The sequence below is a fragment of the Leptinotarsa decemlineata genome, unplaced genomic scaffold, assembly GCF_025532065.1.
Source record: "Leptinotarsa decemlineata unplaced genomic scaffold, Ldec_3_MD MMD2_tig00078370, whole genome shotgun sequence".
Lineage (NCBI taxonomy): Eukaryota > Metazoa > Arthropoda > Insecta > Coleoptera > Chrysomelidae > Leptinotarsa > Leptinotarsa decemlineata.
Window position 1 is genome coordinate 25,980 of NW_027412729.1, and position 23,022 is coordinate 49,001.

Sequence of the window (23,022 nt, forward strand, 5' to 3'; positions counted from 1 at the left end):
ATAAAGTAGCTTATTATTTATAATATACTCATAAGGTGATTGTCGATCAACACTAAAAAATTAAGCTGAACTTCGTTAAAGATCGGCCGGTGGTCTAACGTCTACGGCGTTGTTATATATCCAATTAGGCTATTTCATTGCTGGTTCGAACCTGAAACGTAACGAATTATGGGAATATAAGTGTATTATTATAGAAGGGTGTAGGAAAAAACAAAGGAAACCTGTAAATAATTGAAAAAAACCAACATGTTTCTTGTATAATTTGTTTATTCATTAAATTGAAACAAGGCCATCCAACAGGTAGAAATCCAACGGCAAGACGGCAATTTCTGAGATTACGTTGACAATAATATTTTGGCTTGTACCAATTACATATACAATTTTTATTTCAAGAATTTTGGCTTATATAATATCTGGTAGTATAATCGATTCACGGTAAACACCAGAATAATAATTTAATGTACTCTCTGAGGCACAGAACACTCAAAAGTTCAGTATCGAAGTTCCGATATTTTCATAAAAGCTACTTCTTTGCCAGAGTCCGACATAGCCCTTCAATATCCATTTTTTCAGTGTAAAATAAAGCGATGAATGAATGCGGATTTTTTCATAACAAAATTTATTTGGAACTATCTTTGCCCAAAATATTATCAGGTAATTAAATGTTACCCTGTATATTAATATTTCATGAAATGAAAACATTTTCAGATAATTATGTTATTTATTGCAAAAATCTAAATTGAATGACAGTAATTTTTCGTACAACAAAAAACAACTTCTACTTGTAATTGACGGTAGAATAAATAATGAATTTCTAACTTTTAAATCAGTATTCCAAATAGATGGTCTAGCTAGTATTTCAGTAATAAAAGTCTCTGTGTTAATTTTTCGCGGCGAAAACAACTAAACTCGTTTGATCACTGCAGTATTCGCCGCGACTGCCGCTCGACCGTGGCTCTCTGATTCATGTATTTGTTTTACTCGCCGGTCGCGCCCCAAGTCGCCTACGCGGTTCGCTTGGTACATTTCGCCGGTCGCCGTGGCTTCATAAGTACATTGCTATGCGTTTGTTTCAGTCGCTTCGCCGTTCGCACCGCGCGAATATTCGCATCGGCGAGTGTCCCGTGGTCAGGCTGTTAAAGTGAATACGGTGGCTGACGCATGATTAGGGTGTTTTTGGCTAAAAAATAACGAACAAGCAATGAGGTGCATAATTGATGCAAAAGTCATGAATTGTCCACAATACCGGTTGTTTTCTTCGTATTGCTTCACGCAAGCGGCGCATAACTTCAAGAAAATACCTACTCCTTATTGACCGTACGACCATGAGGCAAAAACTCTTGATATACTACGCCATGGTACTTAAAGAAAACAGTGAGCAAAACTTTGACATTTCATCAAACTTGAAGTGCTTTTTTGGTCTTGGCTCTTCCATTGTCATAACCATATACCTATGATACGATCACCAGTTATGACCCTTTCAAGCAAATCTGGATCGCGTTTACGTCATGAGTATCGTGAGCGATACTCATGCGATGGTTTTTTGATATGGCACGAGCCAACTGATATGCCGATTTTCTCAGTCATTTCTCTAATAGTGATTCGACAATGGGACGTTCAGTGTGAGCGACGTCATTCACATCTTCTCAACTTTTTGTTGAAAAGCTTGTACAACTTGTAATCATTTTTCTCACTCAGAGTACAATCACCGTATGCCATTGTCATCATTTCAAGTGTATTTGAACACTTAATTCCATTTTTCACACAAAATTTCATGCAAATTAATTGATAAATTTTTTTCGATAACAGAAAATCGCCGAAAACGCAGAACACTTCTAACTTTAAACATATGTTCGAGACGAGTATAACAACATAAAAAAACAATCTCTAATCAAATGTAAATAATCCGCGAAATTTGAAAATTCAGGTTATTTTTTGAACAGACCTAGTAAGACTTGAAACCATGATGACTGTATTGAAGCTCAAACTATTGCTCCACGAAGCTGCTTACAAATTAGTGTAATGAAGCTTACTAAAGATTTTTGAAAAATATCAATTTCTTGTTTGAAGGTGATTGACAATGTTTCGTGATGAATTTCACTAGTTCGGACTTCCATTGTCTATTATATAAAATGATTTGAAATCCCTGAAACAAGTAAAAAAGAATAATTAAAAAAGAATAGTTGAAAATAACAATTATATTAAGCAACAATAAACCTAAAATGAAATGATAGTAAAATAACCTACAAGTAAAAATATAATAATTGAATAAATAAAAATTAAAGGAATGCAAAAAGAAAATAATAAAAATAATAAAAATAAAAATAAAAAAGTGTAGAGATTCCAAGTCACGTTAGTTCACGACGTTTCGATTGTTGGTATCTACAATCGTCTTCGGGTGATGACTGGACTGATTCCTCCGAGAGATGACTATTTTATAGGTCGTTGAAATACTTTCACTTTCTCTACTTTCCATTTTCCGCTTCACTGATTCCGTGAGAGATGACCGATTTGGCGGGAGTTGGTCATTTCTCGTTTGATGATGGGTTTTCCATATGTTTCGTATATCTACGCTGGCCTGGCTGAATACGTTGTTGGACAACATGTATGCGGCTTCCTTAAATTTTCTCCTGAACCAATGTTCCTCTCTGTGCAAGATCTCAGCTTGGGACCACTCGATGTTGTGTTGATGGGTCCAAACATGGTCTGCTATTCCTGATTTGCTGGTTTCCTCGCTGTGTGTGCTTCTTGTGCTCGGCAATGCGAATATTCAATGGCCTCTTAGTTTCACCAATATAGGATTTTCCGCACTCACAGGGTATCCGGTAAATGCAATTCTTGGAATCGCAGTCCGCGTTTGGGGGCCTGGTTTTCGTGAGGCTGCTACGGATAGTGTTACCGGATCTAAAACAGGTTCTAATGTTGTACTTGGAACCAATTCTTCTTATCCTCTCCGATAATCCTCTGATGTAGGGAAGTGAAAGCACTGGTTGTGACGGCTTCTCTTCCTTGCGAGCTCCTGCTGTCTTTTGGCCAAAGTCTTTTCTACCATCGCTTTGGAGTATCCATTCCGCTGAAGATCACTTATGATGTCTAGTTCCTTCTCGAGACCTTCCTTTGTATTACAAAGCCCAAAAGCACGGTCTAATAGAGTCTTGATGATTCCTCTTTTTGTCGATTGATGGTGGTTGGATTCGTGGTTCAGATACTGTCCCGTATGAGTGGGTTTTCGGTATACAGATGTTTCCCACTTAGTGTCGGTCCTCTTCACCAAAACGTCTAAGAATGGCAATTCATTGTGGATTTCCTTCTCCATTGTGAAAGTGATGGAAGGTCTCACGCTGTTGATGTGTTTCAGAAAGGCGTCTAGTTCAGTATTCCCATGGTTCCATATTATGAAGGTGTCGTCAACATATCTCAACCAGACTCGAGGTTTCTTGTGGGCTTCTTCAATGGCCAGAGTTTCAAACCACTCCATATATATGTTGGCTATGACTGGTGAAAGTGGCGATCCCATTGGCAGTCCCATCTTGTGTAAAGAATTCGTCCTTCAGTTGGAAATAACAGTTTCGTACACAGCATCCTAGTAATTCCATAATTACTTCTATAGGTAGATTCGTTCTCTCTTTCAGTTCCCGTTCGGATAGCTTTCTCTTATGATTTGGAGTGCTCTTCGACCGAAACGTTGGTGTAAAGGCTTTCCACGTCGAAACTAATTATTGATCTTCCTGTGTGACTTCAATTGACCCAGTAGTTCGGTTATTTCCAACTGAAGGACGAATTCTTTACACAAGATGAGGGACTGCCAATGGGATCGCCACTTTCACCAGTCATAGCCAACATATATATGGAGTGGTTTGAAACTCTGGCCATTGAAGAAGCCCACAAGAAACCTCGAGTCTGGTTGAGATATGTTGACGACACCTTCATAATATGGAACCATGGGAATACTGAACTAGACGCCTTTCTGAAACACATCAACAGCGTGAGACCTTCCATCACTTTCACAATGGAGAAGGAAATCCACAATGAATTGCCATTCTTAGACGTTTTGGTGAAGAGGACCGACACTAAGTGGGAAACATCTGTATACCGAAAACCCACTCATACGGACAGTATCTGAACCACGAATCCAACCACCATCAATCGACAAAAAGAGGAATCATCAAGACTCTATTAGACCGTGCTTTTGGGCTTTGTAATACAAAGGAAGGTCTCGAGAAGGAACTAGACATCATCAAAAGTGATCTTCAGCGGAATGGATACTCCAAAGCGATGGTAGAAAAGACTTTGGCCAAAAGACAGCAGAGCCTCGCAAGGAAGAGAAGCCGTCACAACCAGTGCTTTCACTTCCCTACATCAGAGGATTATCGGAGAGGATAAGAAGAATTGGTTCCAAGTACAACATTAGAACCTGTTTTAGATCCGGTAACACTATCCGTAGCAGCCTCACGAAAACCAGGCCCCCAAACGCGGACTGCGATTCCAAGAATTGCATTTACCGGATACCCTGTGAGTGCGGAAAATCCTATATTGGTGAAACTAAGAGGCCATTGAATATTCGCATTGCCGAGCACAAGAAGCACACACAGCGAGGAGAAACCAGCAAATCAGGAATAGCAGACCATGTTTGGACCCATCAACACAACATCGAGTGTCCCAAGCTGAGATCTTGCACAGAGAGGAACATTGGTTCAGGAGAAAATTTAAGGAAGCCGCATACATGTTGTCCAACAACGTATTCAGCCAGGCCAGCGTAGATATACGAAACATATGGAAACCCATCATCAAACGAGAAATGACCAACTCCCGCCAAATCGGTCATCTCTCACGGAATCAGTGAAGCGGAAAATGGAAAGTAGAGAAAGTGAAAGTATTTCAACGACCTATAAAATAGTCATCTCTCGGAGGAATCAGTCCAGTCATCACCCGAAGACGATTGTAGATACCAACAATCGAAACGTCGTGAACTAACGTGACTTGGAATCTCTACACTTTTTTATTTTTATTTTTATTATTTTTATTATTTTCTTTTTGCATTCCTTTAATTTTTATTTATTCAATTATTATATTTTTACTTGTAGGTTATTTTACTATCATTTCATTTTAGGTTTATTGTTGCTTAATATAATTGTTATTTCAACTATTCTTTTTTAATTATTCTTTTTTACTTGTTTCAGGGATTTCAAATCATTTTATATAATAGACAATGGAAGTCCGAACTAGTGAAATTCATCACGAAACATTGTCAATCACCTTCAAACAAGAAATTGATATTTTTCAAAAATTCTTTAGTAAGCTTCATTACACTAATTTGTAAGCAGCTTCGTGGAGCAATAGTTTGAGCTTCAATACAGTCATCATGGTTTCAAGTCTTACTAGGTCTGTTCAAAAAATAACCTGAATTTTCAAATTTCGCGGATTATTTACATTTGATTAGAGATTGTTTTTTAATGTTGTTATACTCGTCTCGAACATATGTTTAAAGTTAGAAGTGTTCTGCGTTTTCGGCGATTTTCTGTTATCGAAAAAATTTTATCAATTAATTTGCATGAAATTTTGTGTGAAAAAATGGAATTAAGTGTTCAAATACACTTGAAATGATGACAATGGCATACGGTGATTGTACTCTGAGTGAGAAAAATGATTACAAGTTGTACAAGCTTTTCAACAAAAAGTTGAGAAGATGTGAATGACGTCGCTCACACTGAACGTCCCATTGTCGAATCACTATTAGAGAAATGACTGAGAAAATCGGCATATCAGTTGGCTCGTGCCATATCAAAAAACCATCGCATGAGTATCGCTCACGATACTCATGACGTAAACGCGATCCAGATTTGCTTGAAAGGGTCATAACTGGTGATCGTATCATAGGTATATGGGTTATGACAATGGAAGAGCCAAGACCAAAAAAGCACTTCAAGTTTGATGAAATGTCAAAGTTTTGCTCACTGTTTTCTTTAAGTACCATGGCGTAGTATATCAAGAGTTTTTGCCTCATGGTCTACGGTCAATAAGGAGTAGGTATTTTCTTGAAGTTATGCGCCGCTTGCGTGAAGCAATACGAAGAAAACAACCGTATTGTGGACAATTCATGACTTTTGCATCAATTATGCACCTCATTGCTTGTTCGTTATTTTTTAGCCAAAAACACCCTAATCATGCGTCAGCCACCGTATTCACTTTAACAGCCTGACCACGGGACACTCGCCGATGCGAATATTCGCGCGGTGCGAACGGCGAAGCGACTGAAACAAACGCATAGCAATGTACTTATGAAGCCACGGCGACCGGCGAAATGTACCAAGCGAACCGCGTAGGCGACTTGGGGCGCGACCGGCGAGTAAAACAAATACATGAATCAGAGCCACGGAGTCGAGCGGCAGTCGCGGCGAATACTGCAGTGATCAAACGAGTTTAGTTGTTTTCGCCGCGAAAAATTAACACAGAGACTTTTATTACTGAAATACTAGCTAGACCATCTATTTGGAATACTGATTTAAAAGTTAGAAATTCATTATTTATTCTACCGTCAATTACAAGTAGAAGTTGTTTTTTTTGTTGTACGAAAAATTACTGTCATTCAATTTAGATTTTTGCAATAAATAACATAATTATCTGAAAATGTTTTCATTTCATGAAATATTAATATACAGGGTAACATTTAATTACCTGATAATATTTTGGGCAAAGATAGTTCCAAATAAATTTTGTTATGAAAAAATCCGCATTCATTCATCGCTTTATTTTACACTGAAAAATGGATATTGAAGGGCTATGTCGGACTCTGGCAAAGAAGTAGCTTTTATGAAAATATCGGAACTTCGATACTGAACTTTTGAGTGTTCTGTGCCTCAGAGAGTACATTAAATTATTATTCTGGTGTTTACCGTGAATCGATTATACTACCAGATATTATATAAGCCAAAATTCTTGAAATAAAAATTGTATATGTAATTGGTACAAGCCAAAATATTATTGTCAACGTAATCTCAGAAATTGCCGTCTTGCCGTTGGATTTCTACCTGTTGGATGGCCTTGTTTCAATTTAATGAATAAACAAATTATACAAGAAACATGTTGGTTTTTTTCAATTATTTACAGGTTTCCTTTGTTTTTTCCTACACCCTTCTATAATAATACACTTATATTCCCATAATTCGTTACGTTTCAGGTTCGAACCAGCAATGAAATAGCCTAATTGGATATATAACAACGCCGTAGACCGTTAGACCACCGGCCGATCTTTAACGAAGTTCAGCTTAATTTTTTAGTGTTGATCGACAATCACCTTATGAGTATATTATAAATAATAAGCTACTTTATTATTCGTAACTAATGAAGTGGTGAAGCATCATTTAAATGTTTTTCAGCCTATCAACAGTGAGGCTAGACTACTTGGCAATGAATACACTAAACGAATGGCTACAGAGTATTACCAATCAAAATAAAAGATATTATATTTCATCAAACTTCATATAATACTTAAGTTCCTCTGATATATGTACTTGATTGAAAAACAAATCGAAAAACGTTTTTTGTTCAATTCAATTTCATTTGTTTGATATTTTGTTCATCAATTAATTGTGGCTATTTCAACTAAATTCATAGCAATTCTGATAGCAAAGCATATTTGTGTCTGAATCTATTTTCTTCGTGTTATAATTCAGAGATTCGAATCCTATAAATGGAAACATCAAGATTTTGTATGAAAGTGAAAGTTTTCTGATGAAATATCAGTGAATTTGAATAAAAATTATACCTACAAAATTCAATAGTAAAAGTTTGTCAACAATTCAGTCTATCAAAAATATATTATTATCATAACGAAAACGGATATTAATTAACAATATTATTTTTCTTAGTGTAGTGCATAGTGTACACATTTGAATCACTACCTGGGTTTTTTTCTCAGTGTATCAACTAGTATTTCTGTCAGTGCTGTGACGTATATCTGTACAACGAACATCAAAGGTTCCGACAATGCATTCGCCTCTCTGTAGTTGTGTACTCTTTGATCATACAACTTCTTGATTACTGCGTTACAGAATGTGACGAATCCACCCCAAAATTTCACATGGAAATATGCAACACGTAAAACATCGTGACATATCTGACGTTAAATGTTAGAGTGACGTAAATACCAGGACGTGAATTTTTCATCTTTTTTTGTTGTTGGAGTCAAAGTTCTCTTTTCAATGGTCAATCCATATTCATTATGACGTCACTGCTCTAACCTCACAAATAATTTAAGGTTCAAATAAATGTCATTAGGTACAAACTAAATATTTTAGGAGGTTGTCGCTTTTTCAGTATTTTCTAGAAAAAAAATATTGAAAAATTTGGTGTCCCAATGAGTGGTACGTACTAATTGTAACAAATATTATCACATTAATTTTTCATTCTATTACAGGTTATGCCAACTCACTACTATACCAAAAAAAATGTTATTTTCAACTGAGATTAAACGAAAAGTTATTGAAGAGTTGAACGAAAAATATGGAGATGAGTTATTGGATATTCAAAAATGTACCAAGTTACGAAATGATTTTTTTAGAGAAAAAAATTCAATTCAGAAACCAGGTAGGAACCAAAAATATTTGAGTCTATTTACTTAATAGGAATCGCACGGTGAAAGATAAGACCTCATGAATCCGTAGCTCGCACATGTTTCGACCTCTGAGAGTTGTCATTCATAGGAGTGAAATAGCTGGGTAACAAAAAAGCATAATTTAATAGATTAGGACATCTCGTCATTAAATAATATATTGTAAAATTAAAGAGAAAAAACAAACAATGCAATATTTTAGTAAACACCTTCAAGATGTTGAGGAATAAACACCATCTTCAGCTCTTTTAAATTTCACAAATTGTTATGTTGTTTTTCTCTCCTGAATCCATATTGATTTTTAAACAATTCTTCTAATAAATATCAAGATCCATACTTTCAAATGAAACCTGTCCCATAATTGGTTCCATACTATTGAAAATCATCCAACTGCTGGTTCAATAGTTAAAATCAACATATTCATGAGCACTTGCTATCTTTTTTTTTTCATTTCAACTAGATATTCATGAAAAACCATAAAAAAGAGCAATTCTCAAAGTTGAATTTCTATTTCAATTAGTGACCTTCATTAAAAATGATTTAGTGGTTGTATGAGTTTTTGTCAACAACAGAATAGAACATACCTTAAGTGAAACAAGCTAGTAAACTTTCAATTTTAGATTGAAATTTCCAATACTGAATGTATAATTGGTAAAACAATTAAGGATGCTGAGAAAGTTGTTGAAAAAGCTGAAGATGTCATAACTAGATCTAAAGATATAATGTTGTTAATAAAGGAAGATTTGGAAGCTGTTGAAGAAGTTAGAAGAAATATTAAAAGATACTTTGACAAATTAACCAGATTGCAATGTACTTTACAATAATGAGAGTCCTACAACATATTGAAGGCCTAAGGTAAGCTATAGTAGGGTAATTTTGAGAAAAATTTCTATTTTATTTTGTAGTTACTATATCTAATGTTACAAGGTATGTTTGTGTGATGCAAGGTATATATATTTGTAATCATCAGAATAGATAAACTTTCATTTATCTTGAATTTGAAGTACTTTTGATATTTTGGAAAATTTAATTGTTTTTGGAATGAGTTCCAAATGATTTAACCGAATGTTTCTTGCTCCCATTTTCGAATATAGAATAAAAAAATATCTTTCGTCTGATTTCTACTACAAATTTTTAAACCATTTTCAAGTAAACTGAAGTATTTTTAGGTTTTCAGGATGCAATGTAAGGAATTAACAGCAATTTTTATTTTTATTACTGTAGCCAAAATTAGATGTGACCATATGGTAACACTGGGCGGTTTAACTACCTATTTATAATACTTGAAGAAAAAATACGAACAATTATTAAGTGTCATTTATTTTAAGTAAAAAACAAAAACTGTTATTTTAGCCTAACATCTACTTCTTATGAAATATAGAAAAACAATCAATACAAACACCCACTTCGCATTTTTTGCACATTGTTCTCCACACTGCGGAACAGCCCTTTCGGCACAACGTCGCCGTTTGTTTTGTCGAACTCGAATAACCAAATGATCCCTTTTATCATAACGCATATCATCCGATACCCTGTTCAAGGAAACTGAGCTTGAACATGTGGAAACTTTACCAGGACCTTTTGGTGGATCTCCGAAAAAGTTCAAATAATATTTCGCAATTTCCCTTCTAAACTCCAGTTGCGGAAGAGTCCCTCCAGATTTCTTGTGGAGTTGCCAAGCATTCTGCACACATGCATCCATTAGCCACGTAAATATGCTCCACCACCACTTTTTACCCCTCATACCAATGCGGTATCTTGATATATTCTCATCCATAAGGTCAAACGCCACCCATATAAGAATAATAAGTTCCAATCACAAATGGCTGAGGCATTTAAACTAATTTTTTCTCGGCGCTTGAATATCGGCGCACAGATCCCATTGGTTGTACTCCAAAACATGTTTGATGCCAAAGTGACAACTACATTATCAGCCCAGTGAACATATGAAATCCCATTTCCCTTATCAAGAATAGATTCGATAGTACCTCTCGGTTTTTTCTTAAAGGTCTTCTTTCCTGTAAGAGAGCATCCCTTAGGCAATCTATTTTCACGCACAGTTCCAGTACCTTGATACCGTTTATCTCGTAAATATTTAAGGAGCTTTACACCTGTAAATAAGTTGTCAAAATAGAGTTTTTATGGTTGGAAACCTTTTACTCTTTCTATTTCTTCTAGCATTTTCACCATGGGCGCTGATGCTTTACCGAATAATAATTCATATTCAGGAGAGCGGCGGGGGTTATTTCCCTGATACATTTCAAAGTTGATGAGGTAACCAGAAGCCGTATTCATACACCACATTTTATAGCCGAAACGAACTGGTTTACCTCGGATAAACTGCTTGCAGCTGTGTTTTCCAAAATATCGAATCATTGATTCGTCATAACATAGATGCTCTTCAGGCTCAAAATAAGCTAAACATTTTTCCTTAATCTTGTCCATTAGTGGACGCATTTTCCACACTTTTTTCAGACAGCTCTGGTTATTATTATCAGCGAAATGAATAAAACGTGAAATTTGCAAAAATCGGTCCCTGCACATAGACATGTAAACCAGTTCATTTCTCATGTCATTATTCGAGTCCCAGTAAAACCTTTTTCCTGGTAAATCATTATACTCACTAATAATAAGTATGCCAATGTAGCATTTCATTTCTTCTACAGATACTTTAGGATCGGGAAAGTTTTTTGAATAAGGCATACCTAGACGTTTCCTCGATCATCATTTGTATTATGTCGTCATCGATAAACAATTCTAATAATTCCACAGGACTTAAATGTTGATATGGCTTGAAGTCACATGTTGGAAAAATTTGGTGATTTGATTGCAAATCGCCTTGGACCCAGTCAAAATCCTCTACATCAACAGTAATTTGTGTTATCGAAGGTACTTTGTTTTGTGATGACGAAGGAGACCTATGTTTTGGTGAAGCATGAAGTGATCCAAAACTTCGCGACACATCATCAGAACTGCACCCACCAACTCTGGTGTTGTCCAGGAGTTTTATTTCGCATTGAGCTCTAAGTTGTCTGCCAAATAAATTGTCAATAAATCCACTACCATCTTCATCCCCTGAGTCTACGTCTGTCAAAACGTCCGGATCGGGTGGTTCAATAAATATTTCGTCTATATTATCACTATAAGCTATCTGTAGGGCATCTTGAACTGAGAAACCCTTTCTATAACAAAAAAAACAATTTGAAAAAAATCGCTAGTGTAAGTGTACTGCCTAGCGTTACCATACAGTAACAGGCTGATGTATACATCTGTAGCTAATATAACATAACTCAATTTTTGATGGAAAAATAACTTAATACAATATTTGATATTAATTTTCATTAGCTAATAAAGTTAGAAACGGTTTTATAAAAAAACTCGAAGTATATACTTACACAAAGGTTGTCTCCATAGCACTTTTACACAATAGCAAAAACACCTAGTACAAATGTCGTCTATACCTGTTATGAACTAATCAACACTTGAACTATTTTTAAGAGACTCACAGCGCCATCTCTCCACCTGGCCAAAAAATAGAGTCGCAGCACCCTTTACAGGAAGCTTAAACACTTGTGACCATACCTTAACGCTAGGCGTTAATGGGTTAAAACTCATTAATACCGTTTAATATATGACTTTCACTATAGTGAAAATCATACAATAAACGGTATTAATGAGTTTTTGTTTTAGAACACATAAATGTAATTTACTCATAACATGATCAGATACGTCTATCTATCTAGTTTGTGCATGTTCTTTACTAAATGTCTGTCATGATATTCTTTCGAAAATTATTTGGATTGCACATAAATTGCTGACCTGTGATTCGGTGCCTCTCACTTGCTTAAAGTTGACGAAATGTTTCTGTCTCTTTGTTGAACTGCCAGTAGCTAAGGTCTCCAGTATACAGCTCCATATGTTCTGATGTCCTCTAAATGGACAGTATCCAGTAAGTAACCCTAGTGAAGATTTTCCCATTTGTGTTTCTAATACTCTTTATAGCTCCATACTAAAGATTTTAGTACCTTCCACAGTCGTTCAAGGCCAGTATGTTGAGGCTTCAAATTGATATTCTTTGCACCAGTGTACGCTCATAGGGATGTGTTTTTAACCAAGCAGGTTGCTGCAATATAAATTTCTCCCGCCTAATACATTCTAGCTGCTATAAAAGAATGCTTCGTGTTTTCAATTTTCAGCGAAGCTCTACAGAGAGAAGCAGGAAGAGCTGATGATGAAAAATGTGCAACACTTTTTGCAAATTTAACTGAAATAAGTAGAAACTTAACAAAATTTGACGGTGTCCACTTGAAAGATCATTTAAAAGAAAACATACATTATTGGCATGATATTCTAAAAGAAAAACTCGCTAAGTAAGTATTGCAATAGTGTATAAATTTAAAATTTCACTCTGTATTATTAATTTTTATAGGGTTCTTTTGACTGCATTATTTTTTTTTTTCAATTGAATAAATGTTAATAAGGATTTTGCTATAGCGTCTTAGGTCATAGGTACAATGTGATTCCTGCTGCAGAGCTTAAGATTACTAAATTTACAAAAACAAATATATATGAAGAAATAACCAGATGTTAAAATTATTCTTTGAATCTGTAGGATGATCTATTTAGTCATGACTAAAAATTAATGAATGACTGATATTATTTTTGGTTAACGCGTTTGCACCCCTGACATTCTTTTCTTGTTTAGAAAGCCCCCTTCCCCGGTGCCACTACTCTGAATTTATGTAGTGATTCTGCTGATGGCATCAGTTTCAAAAAATAAATGTGTTGTAATTCTTATAAATATAGAATAAAGAAAATAACTTTTATCTAATTTATAGTACATTAATTATTTGTTACGATCGGTTTTCTGTTCATTAGATCATTTTCAAGTAATTATTATTTTTAAGTACAAAGTTCATCAATCTAATAAGGTAGTTCTTATATTTCATCAAAATTTCTTTTTAATAGTCTTTTTGCATGGTATATATCTCTCCTTTCAAACTTTATTTGTCCCCAGAGATTTTCATTTTCGAAATAATAAACCATTGTTATGAATGGAGAGTATGCCTTCCAATGCATAGTACACATTAGAAAAGTATATTACTGAGCTCAAGCAAATCAACAGTACCAGTGAAATTTGTTCTTACAACTTAATGTGTTCTTGAAAAAACTCCTTGAGATAATATAGGTTTTTTCATAATATCCAATAGTTCTTTCATACATGCAATGTTATTCTTCTACATGTTGAGCAAAGAATAAAAAATGTTGTAGTAACCTAACAAATAAATCACTCAAATGATCCAGTTAAATTTTACGTCTGAAGATATTAATGGTTCTCAACGATTTTATTTTAGAGATTTTGGAGAGGTTTTAGCTGCAATAAAGTGGCCATTTGTGAGTGCGAATTTTTCCCTTGTCATTCCCTTACCACATCTTATTCAGAAACTACAAACATTAACAGAATATTTGCTACAAATAGAATTACCAAGTGAGAGTAGCACACCGATTGTAACATCGGGATTACTATCAGACTTTCCTCCTTTATGTTTACCTATACATTTTTTGGTCCAACCTTTGAGGAAGAGGTTCATTTACCATTTTTATGGAGCAAGACAGACCAATAGGTTGGATAAGCCGGAATGGTAATATCACTGTTATGTCAATTTCATTCGACACATTTATTCAAGTTCATCTCTTTTTAAGGTATTTTACACAAATCTTGACTTGGGTAAGAGATCATAGAGATTTTGTAGATAAGTATATACAACCTGTGCTAGAGAAGCTGGGACTTCATTATACCAACGCCAAGGTAAATTACATAAGGACACATTGTAAAATTTATTCAAGGCTAGTATATAAGGCATATTGTGAAATTAATTTAAGACACTCGAGACACAGGTACCTAGAAGATGTATCTATGGTATAAATAAGGATAACATTGTTTAGTTTAATCTTCCTCTTGAAGATGATTACTTGGTGTCGAGGTGTTAAAATAACGGTTTGGTGTTGGGAAAAAACTCCAGTGTTATTGATCTACATTTTATATTTTGTCACATCGACAAAGTCTTTAACGGCTTCTAGTAGGTCTACAAAATGATCAGAATAACCTCGGTAGTCTTTATGGTATGTCGTTTATATATAATAGGAAAATGGACAGATACTATCATTGTAAAAATAATGTCAGAAAAAAAATACAATTGAATACCATCTAGAAATCCTAAAATACATGAATATTGATTAATTATTGATAATAATCAGCAGTTTCTTTAAAGTAGGGTGATATGTTTCTTCTATCTTCTGAAAGAGAACATGGATGAATCAAATAAATGGATTCATATTCAATCTCATATTCCAAACAAACATCGTTCCAGTGCAATTTAAATCATCAGTTGTATCACCCATATATAAATCTGGGGATAAAACTGATATATGTAACTACAGACCCATTAGTGTTATCAATAATTTTGGAAAAATGTTTGAAAGATCGTTAATACACTTTCTAGACTCAAACGATATAATCCACCGACAGCAGTTTGGATTTAGAAATGGTAAGTCTACCACTGATGCAATGTGCTCGGTCATAACAGAAGTAACTGAAAAATTAGATGCTAATAAGAAATGTATCGCAGTGTTTCTTGACTTAGCGAAAGCATTTGATACCGTGAATCATGAAAAGCTCCTCCATATACTGGAATGTTATGGAGTACAAGGGACAGTATTGAATGTCTTTCGCAGTTATCTCTCAGATAGAACACAAATAGTTAAACTGAATGACACCTTAAGTGATCCAAGAACGATAAAAATAGGAGTACCTCAGGGCACAGTACTTGGACCTATTCTCTTTTTAACATATATCAACGCATTCTTATCTTCATCAACAAATGCAAAAGTAATATCGTATGCGGATGATACCGTCATGTTGTTTAATGGCAATACATGGACTGAGACAAAAGATTTTCTGCAAAGAGATATGGAAATTGCCAAAAACTGGTTGGATAAGTACCAATTATCCCTGAATGTCAAGAAAACACACTATATTGCATTCTCAACAACAGATGTTAATAGACCCTCCTTCAGTAGTATAAAAATTAAGAACATCAAGGAGGAAATCACAGAGTTGAAAGAAATCAAGTACTTAGGGGTTAAATAGATAAAAACTTAAAATGGAGTAACCATATTGACTATCTAACAAATAAAGTGAGGAAGCTTATATATAAATTTTATCAACTACGAGATATCCTCTCTAAAAATCTCCTTTTATTAATTTACAAATCACTGGCCGAATCACTCTTTCGTTATGGTATTCTAGTATGGGAGGAATGTACAAAAATGCTCTACAAAAACTAAATGTCACTCAAAATTATATATTAAAAATAATATATAGGAAAACAAAACGTTATCAGACAACACTACTTTATAATGAAGACGTTGGTGACATAAGATCTCTATATTTTCATAGCCTATGTATAATGCCTACAAATACAAGCAATATCAGAACTATCCTTCACATAACTATACAACCAGAAGTACTACAAACCATCACTTAAGAATTCCCAACTACAACAAAAATATTGTTCATAGATGTTTAATATATACTTTACCTAAAGCATTCAACCTTCTTCCATCCAGTATAAAAAGAAAAAAAAATTCAAGAAATTCAGTGTTCTATCAAAAAAAAATATTTTTCATAATTATTACACCTTTCTAAAAATACTGAATAAATAAATTAATGCAACATTTACACTTCATTGCTGACATACGCTTATGAAGTTTTCATTATGTTTTAATATTATTCCTAAGCCATTTTATTACAAGACTTATTTGAAATCCGCATATATAATAGAGTTGCACAATACAAGTGTTCAATCACTTAGGTGCCAAACTCAGTAATGTAATCAGAAATAAGTATAGCTAACCAAATCCTCGATTAACTTGCTGAACTATAATAGTATAGTATATTTCCTAGTAAAAAATGTATGGTAATATGTGTATGTATATATACGTGTATATATGTAATATAATCATATTTATCATATTTATGTATTGTTATCATCTTCAATTGTATAAATTGTATAAAAATTGTATATGATTTTGAGAATCCTATTGTTACAGTGCTTTTGTATAATATGATTATATTAAATATTAAATATCATTTTAATGATAACTAGTACCATGGAATGTTACCGTTTATGGTTTTATTCAAAAATTTCAAGTTGCTTTGAAGTAGGTGTATTCAAAAAGAGTAGAATATCAGTGTACTCATAGTCAGTCCTCTGATGCCCTAGGTCAAATGCATATGACCTCAGAAACTTGTTTTGCACTTTCTCATTGCTCGTAATTTCTGTCTGATGTAGAGGACTCCCATATTCCACGATTACATTCTAAAACTGAGCGTACCAAAGAACAATATAGTAAATACAGAAAACTTCTATTTAGATCGTTGGAACAAATCTCAGTTGTGATCATAAGACCTTTAAAGGTTACCTTAATGTTAAACTACACTCCCAAGTTTCTTAACGTAATTGGTCTGAGGCACATTAATATTTTTTGATTTCATGAGAATATTCAATAGGATTCACAATTCTTGGAATGTTATTCAGTAACACACCAACGAGATAAGTTGCTCAAGTCTAGCTGTAATAATTCTGCATCACAAACTCGTCAACTACCCTATGATCACCTGAACATTAAATGATAACTGTGTATGTCTGCCACATCGTTAATAACCATAATGAAGATTATTAGGCCTATATGCGATCCTCAAGGAACTTCAGATGTTGTAAACATTGGGTGCAGCAATCAGTATTTCTCAATAAAATCATTTCAGATACGGGTGAAATACAAAAAAAATCACCTGTTAATTTCCATTTGAGAAATTTTCGAAATCACAATGGAATTGAGCAAAAAAAATATACAAAATCTTTATTTTTCAGTTAGAGTTGATCAGAGGGCTTGTACAACTGGCGGTAGAAAAATTACATCTGATTTACCTAATTTACAGTTTGATGATTTTACATTTTCTCATTCAATTGATGAAGCGCTTGGTTTTGACAGAGAATTGAGAGAAACATATGAGTATCCTTCAAATCAGCCAAGTATTCTAGCTGTACTCACACAGGCACCAGTGTTTGTTAAATGGATTGCCATGGAAAAAAAATGTGAGTACAATGATAGCGTTTTTTCGAATGGATTTAACTTCCAGCGATTCAAATCCAATGTGAATCGCTACTTTCGCACAGGTACCGCTCTTAGAGCGCCTTAAGGATTTTCCTGTACTGCTTGTGTTTTGTCCTTAAAAAATATGATAGGTATTAGTAAAAGTGTAGTGTAAGTATAAGGACAATACACATTGCAGATAAATAAATGAAAATGTTGAAAATGTATACAATAAGTTCTGAATTAACAGGTCGAAATTTGAAAGTGGAACTGAGGGATATTACAAATTGTTGAGTTTTACTTAGTAAATTATAGATTTTCATCAAGTATTGGTCAATTATGTCAATGTCACAAATTGTTCAATTGAAATGATCGGTGTGGAACTCCTCCTTACCATAATAAGGTTATTCATATAATATAAATTGAGCAGCCTTCTCAAAATCCTTATAATTATTTATATCTCTTACGTTTATCATGTAAATGATGTTAGGAATGTGTTAGGAATCACACGTTTAAAGGTAAGACCTCGTTAATCCTTGGCTCGCACAAGTTTCGACTTCTGAGGGTTGTCGTTCGTAGGGGTGCGACAGCTGGTTAACGGAAAAACAGATTTTAAACAGATTTTTTAAACATGACGCTTTTGTTTGCAAATCCTCAGACTAGAATGTCATATCTCAGATGGGACTCTATCGAGGCATGATAAACAGCTTTTGCAGCTGAGGATCTCAGTTCACTAGGTACCAGCCTAACAGCGGAACACTCAGAAGTCAACTTTTTATTTATTTGCAATATATAGTTTTCAAATTTCAAGTTATAGTCTATACAATCTCAAAACATTTGGTATTCATGCAGATTTCAGTATTTCTGTGAAGCACGATTTCATTCCCCAGTTCACACCTAAAGAACTCAGGGATACTTCCACTTCAAAAATAAGTCAAAGGTGACTTATTATAGTTGTGATGCATTTTTGAACAGGATTGGAGGACTTATTTTTTGCATTCTGCAGTCAGTTCATTGGAAATATTTTTCCATAAAACTTGAATCTAAAATTTTGCTTCACACACATTGCACAAATTCATATGGTAGAAATTCAAATGGATTAACAAATAACTAGTACTTGCAGAATTAACAGTTTCTAGAATAACTTTGGAGAATGAAAACATAATTATATTAAGTTAGACTATCCACTATAGAAAGGATAAAAAATTCAAATCGAAAAATAGAGAATCATTTTTTTTTAGATGCAATCGATAAAATGGATGCCATGCTTCCCCCAAATTCCTTAGATGCATTTGAACCTCTCACGTCTGATGTTGAAGATTTGAAGATAACCACCTGCGCTGATGCCTTCATAACTTTGTTGCAAACTATAACGGAAAGATATGAATCTTTATCTCAGCCAGGTCATAGACTGCAATTTTTAGAGCTGCAGCTGGAACTATTGGACGATTTCAGGGTTAGATTATTGCAACTAGTTAATGCAGAAGAGGGAAGCATTATTGAATCTAAGATACCAAGTATCACTAATAGTATTTACTACATAGAAAAAGTCTTAGTTGATTGGGAACTATGTTAGTAAGTATTTATTAAAACAAATTTGCCTGATTATTTTTTATAAACAAGGTAAGGATAAAAACTACAAGACTTTTTTATCAATTTTCTCTTTGCTTACCTTTCTTTGTAATGGGCACAAATACTAGTATACTGGTTTCATGCTAGTTAACTATCAGGCAAAAAGTTAATATTTTTTTCAGCATTATTTGAATTTGTATTACTACAAAAGCCAACTAGAGACAGCGAAACACCCTCCTAGTCCTACTTTAGCTGATTTTGATGAGAGTCCCTTTACCGATGTAGACACGGACACAGTATTTGCAGAAACCCTGTCTCTCTATAGGCATATGAGAAAGGATCTTCTCCATACGTTAGCTGAAACAGTTATTGCTGAGGTTAAAAGTAGGAGTAAAAGCTATCGAAGAGAAAGGTAAAGACTTCTAAACTGCTTATCAAATAACACATTTTGATAATACTTGTGTGGTCTGAAAAGTTTCCGACCTCAACATGAAGATAGAAGCTAGTGATTTTCGTTGTTCATCTGATGACTGTTACCAAAGTTTCACTCATTTTGGACGCGCAGTTATTATGTAACAGTCTTTTTGAGTGATTTGATGTGAGTGTTTTTATGAAAATGGCAAACTCGTTTTTCAGACGAATTTATCCCAGAACAGGGAGTTCCACAGGGTCACCGCTCTCACCATTGTTATATAACTTATACAGCTCTGATATTTATCATCACCAACAAGGGAATATCAACCACTTCAGGCATGAAGCATATATTCTCCAGTATGCAGATGACACTGCTCTAAAAGCTAGACAAAGTTATTAACAATTTGGAACATCTTGCAACGATAACAAATAACAATAAATGGAGGCTCCAGCCAAACCCATCTAAGTCTCAGTTCATCATATTAAATCATCGAAATTCCGCAACTTCTCCAACAATCAACGTTTTCCAACATATCTTACATGCCAAATCGACAGTTGATTACCTAGGTGTTACGCTTGATTCCAGACTAAATTTCAACAGCCATGTCAATAACAAAAAAAAGAAAGTGATTGCAAGAGCCGCATATTTCACAAGTTTGACAAACCCGAGAGCTGGTGCAAACATATCAACAGCAAGCCGAATATATAAATTAATCTGTCGTCCACTTATTGAATACTCGCACCCACTGTTTCTCAATATCAAACAAAGGCCTTGAAAACACTTAAAGTATCTGAAACAACGGCTATAAGGAAAATAACAAGATAAAGGCATTCCAATAACCTCAAACACAACCCTCCAAACCCTCTGCTGCACCAACTCACTGGTATTATCCCTAACGAGGACAGACTACCGTCACTTACTCAGAAGTTTGCTAGAAAAGATGACAATGTAGAAATCATTAGAAAGTATGCTGTGACAAGAAACCCCCATGCAAGAGTACGACATCGACACCCAACAGAAACACTGTTAGAAAAATTAACACAACTTATCAATGAAATAGTTTTGTTTGTTCATTTTTATATCCAAATAATATTTTCTTTTTTTTTATATCCATATAATTTTTTTTTTATTGTAAAATAAGCCATGTTATTTCAAAGCAATTTTACTACACGTGCGGAAGGACTTCGTCGATAGCCAGTTGAACAAAATTGTAATTTTGTTTCAATAAATTATTATGAACAAACTCGAGTATCAAGCTGTCATTAAATATTTGTTTTTGAAAAGCAATATACCTACGCAAATCAAAGATGAGTTGGATTTTGTATATGAGGAGTCTGCAGCATCATTTACCACAGTGAAATTTTTGGGCAACTGAATTTGAACGTGGCGGTAAGAGTTTGGGAGAATATGAACATTTTTGACGTCCAAAAACTGCAACTACTGACGAAAATATCGCCAAAGTTCAGCAAATGATACTAGACGACCGCAGAGGTTATAAAACATGTCAAATAGACGTCACATATTACATCAATATTTAGGCATGAGAAAGCGGTCCGCGCGTTGGTGCCGCATTTAGATAGATAATTTATTGGGTTTTTATACATTCATTAGTATTTACACAAGTCAATACATATATATTAATAAAATTAGCATATGTCAGGCATCTAATAATATTCACATAAACAATAGATGCTTACAATTCAAAGAAAAAGGTTTTTTAATAAAACATATTTATATCTTATAAGTATATCTAAGTTATGTCGACGAGCACATTTAAAAACAAAGCAGTAAAATTTAAAATTCGGTATTATAAAACAACGACAGATATCTATATGGTTAAAGAACTTATATCACAGTGCAGGAATCCTTTGGGCTGAAGAAGGCGTTTTTTATTAGCATATCTTATTTTTTGTGGTAATTTTTTGTGAAGTTTCACAGCCCAAAAATTTGGTCCATTTTGACATCTTTTTAAGCGGCAGTAGTTGTACTCAAATCATTTTTATGCCTAGTGTTGTGGTCGTGTACATTTTCAAAACTTCATATTGAGATAGATTAATTTTCAAGTATATTAAATTTCCGTGATATAGAGAGAAGGAAAGGTTGGTATTTTTAATGTAATGAATGAATTTCGACATTTATCTCTGTAGTCGATATTGTCTAATATTCTAATTTCTTTCGGTTGGTGTCGGAATATTCTATCACAGTCTGTAGCATATCCCAGCGACAATACCATAAGAAATAATGGATTCATACAAGAAAAAATATGCTGTTTTAGCGTTTGTTTGGATTGTAGTATCGTCTACATATAAAATATATGATATCGTTTTCTCCCGATATGGTAGGTCATAAATGAAAATTATGAATAATAGAGTCCCAAAATAGATCCTTGCGGTACACCATAGTATTTTTTTTTGTTGTTGATAGAGAATTGCCCACTTTTACAGTTTGAAATCGATTTTCCAAGTATGAGTTGATCAACTGTATACTGTTGTCAGAAAAATTATATATTTTAATTAAGAAGAGAATTATATGTGATACACAATCAAATGCTTTGCTTAGATCACAAAAAGTTATTTCTGTACACTCTAGTTTTTCAAAAGTTGTTATTTTGTTGTTATGATCTAGTATCGCCATTTCAGTGTTTCTACCTTTTCGGAATCTATACTGGCATTCTGCCTACGTTAGTCAAAAACGTGTTCAAATCAACATTTCCAACGCTCTGTTGGCGCCGATTAACCACTGTGGATGAATATTGGATACATCATTATACGCCCAAAACAAAATACAGCCCAAACAGTGGACTGCAAAAGGGAAACCGGCTCCAAAAAAAGCAAAAACTGTTTTTGCTGGAAAGTGATAGCGACTGTTTTTTGGGATAGTCATGGAGTTATTTCAATCGATTATCTTCAAAAAGGAGCATACTACGCATCATTACTTGACAAGCTGAAGGCAGAACATGCGGAAAAACGGCCACATTTGCAGAAAAAGAAAATCCTGTTTCCCCAAGACAACGCACTGTCTCAAACCTCAGCGGTTGCCATTGCGAAAATCTACGAGTTACGTTTGAACTGCTTGAATATCTGCTGTAGTCGCCAGATCTAGCCCCAAGCAACTTTTTGTTCCCTCATCTAAAAATTGCGCTCGAAGAACAGATATTTCTATCAAATGAAGAGGCAATCACCTTCGCGAACAATTATTTTGCAGATATAAACGCCGAGTACTATTTGGACGGCTAAAGATATGGGATCATCGCTAGGACAACTGTGTA

The 23,022-nt window shown here is 34.4% G+C and overlaps 1 pseudogene; it reads left to right on the plus strand.

Moving 5' to 3' along the window:
• The first annotated feature begins 9,205 nt into the window (after nt 1–9,205).
• On the plus strand, nt 9,206–19,662 carry LOC141487135 (RAD50-interacting protein 1-like; annotated as a pseudogene).
• Nucleotides 19,663–23,022: the final 3,360 nt, after the last annotated feature.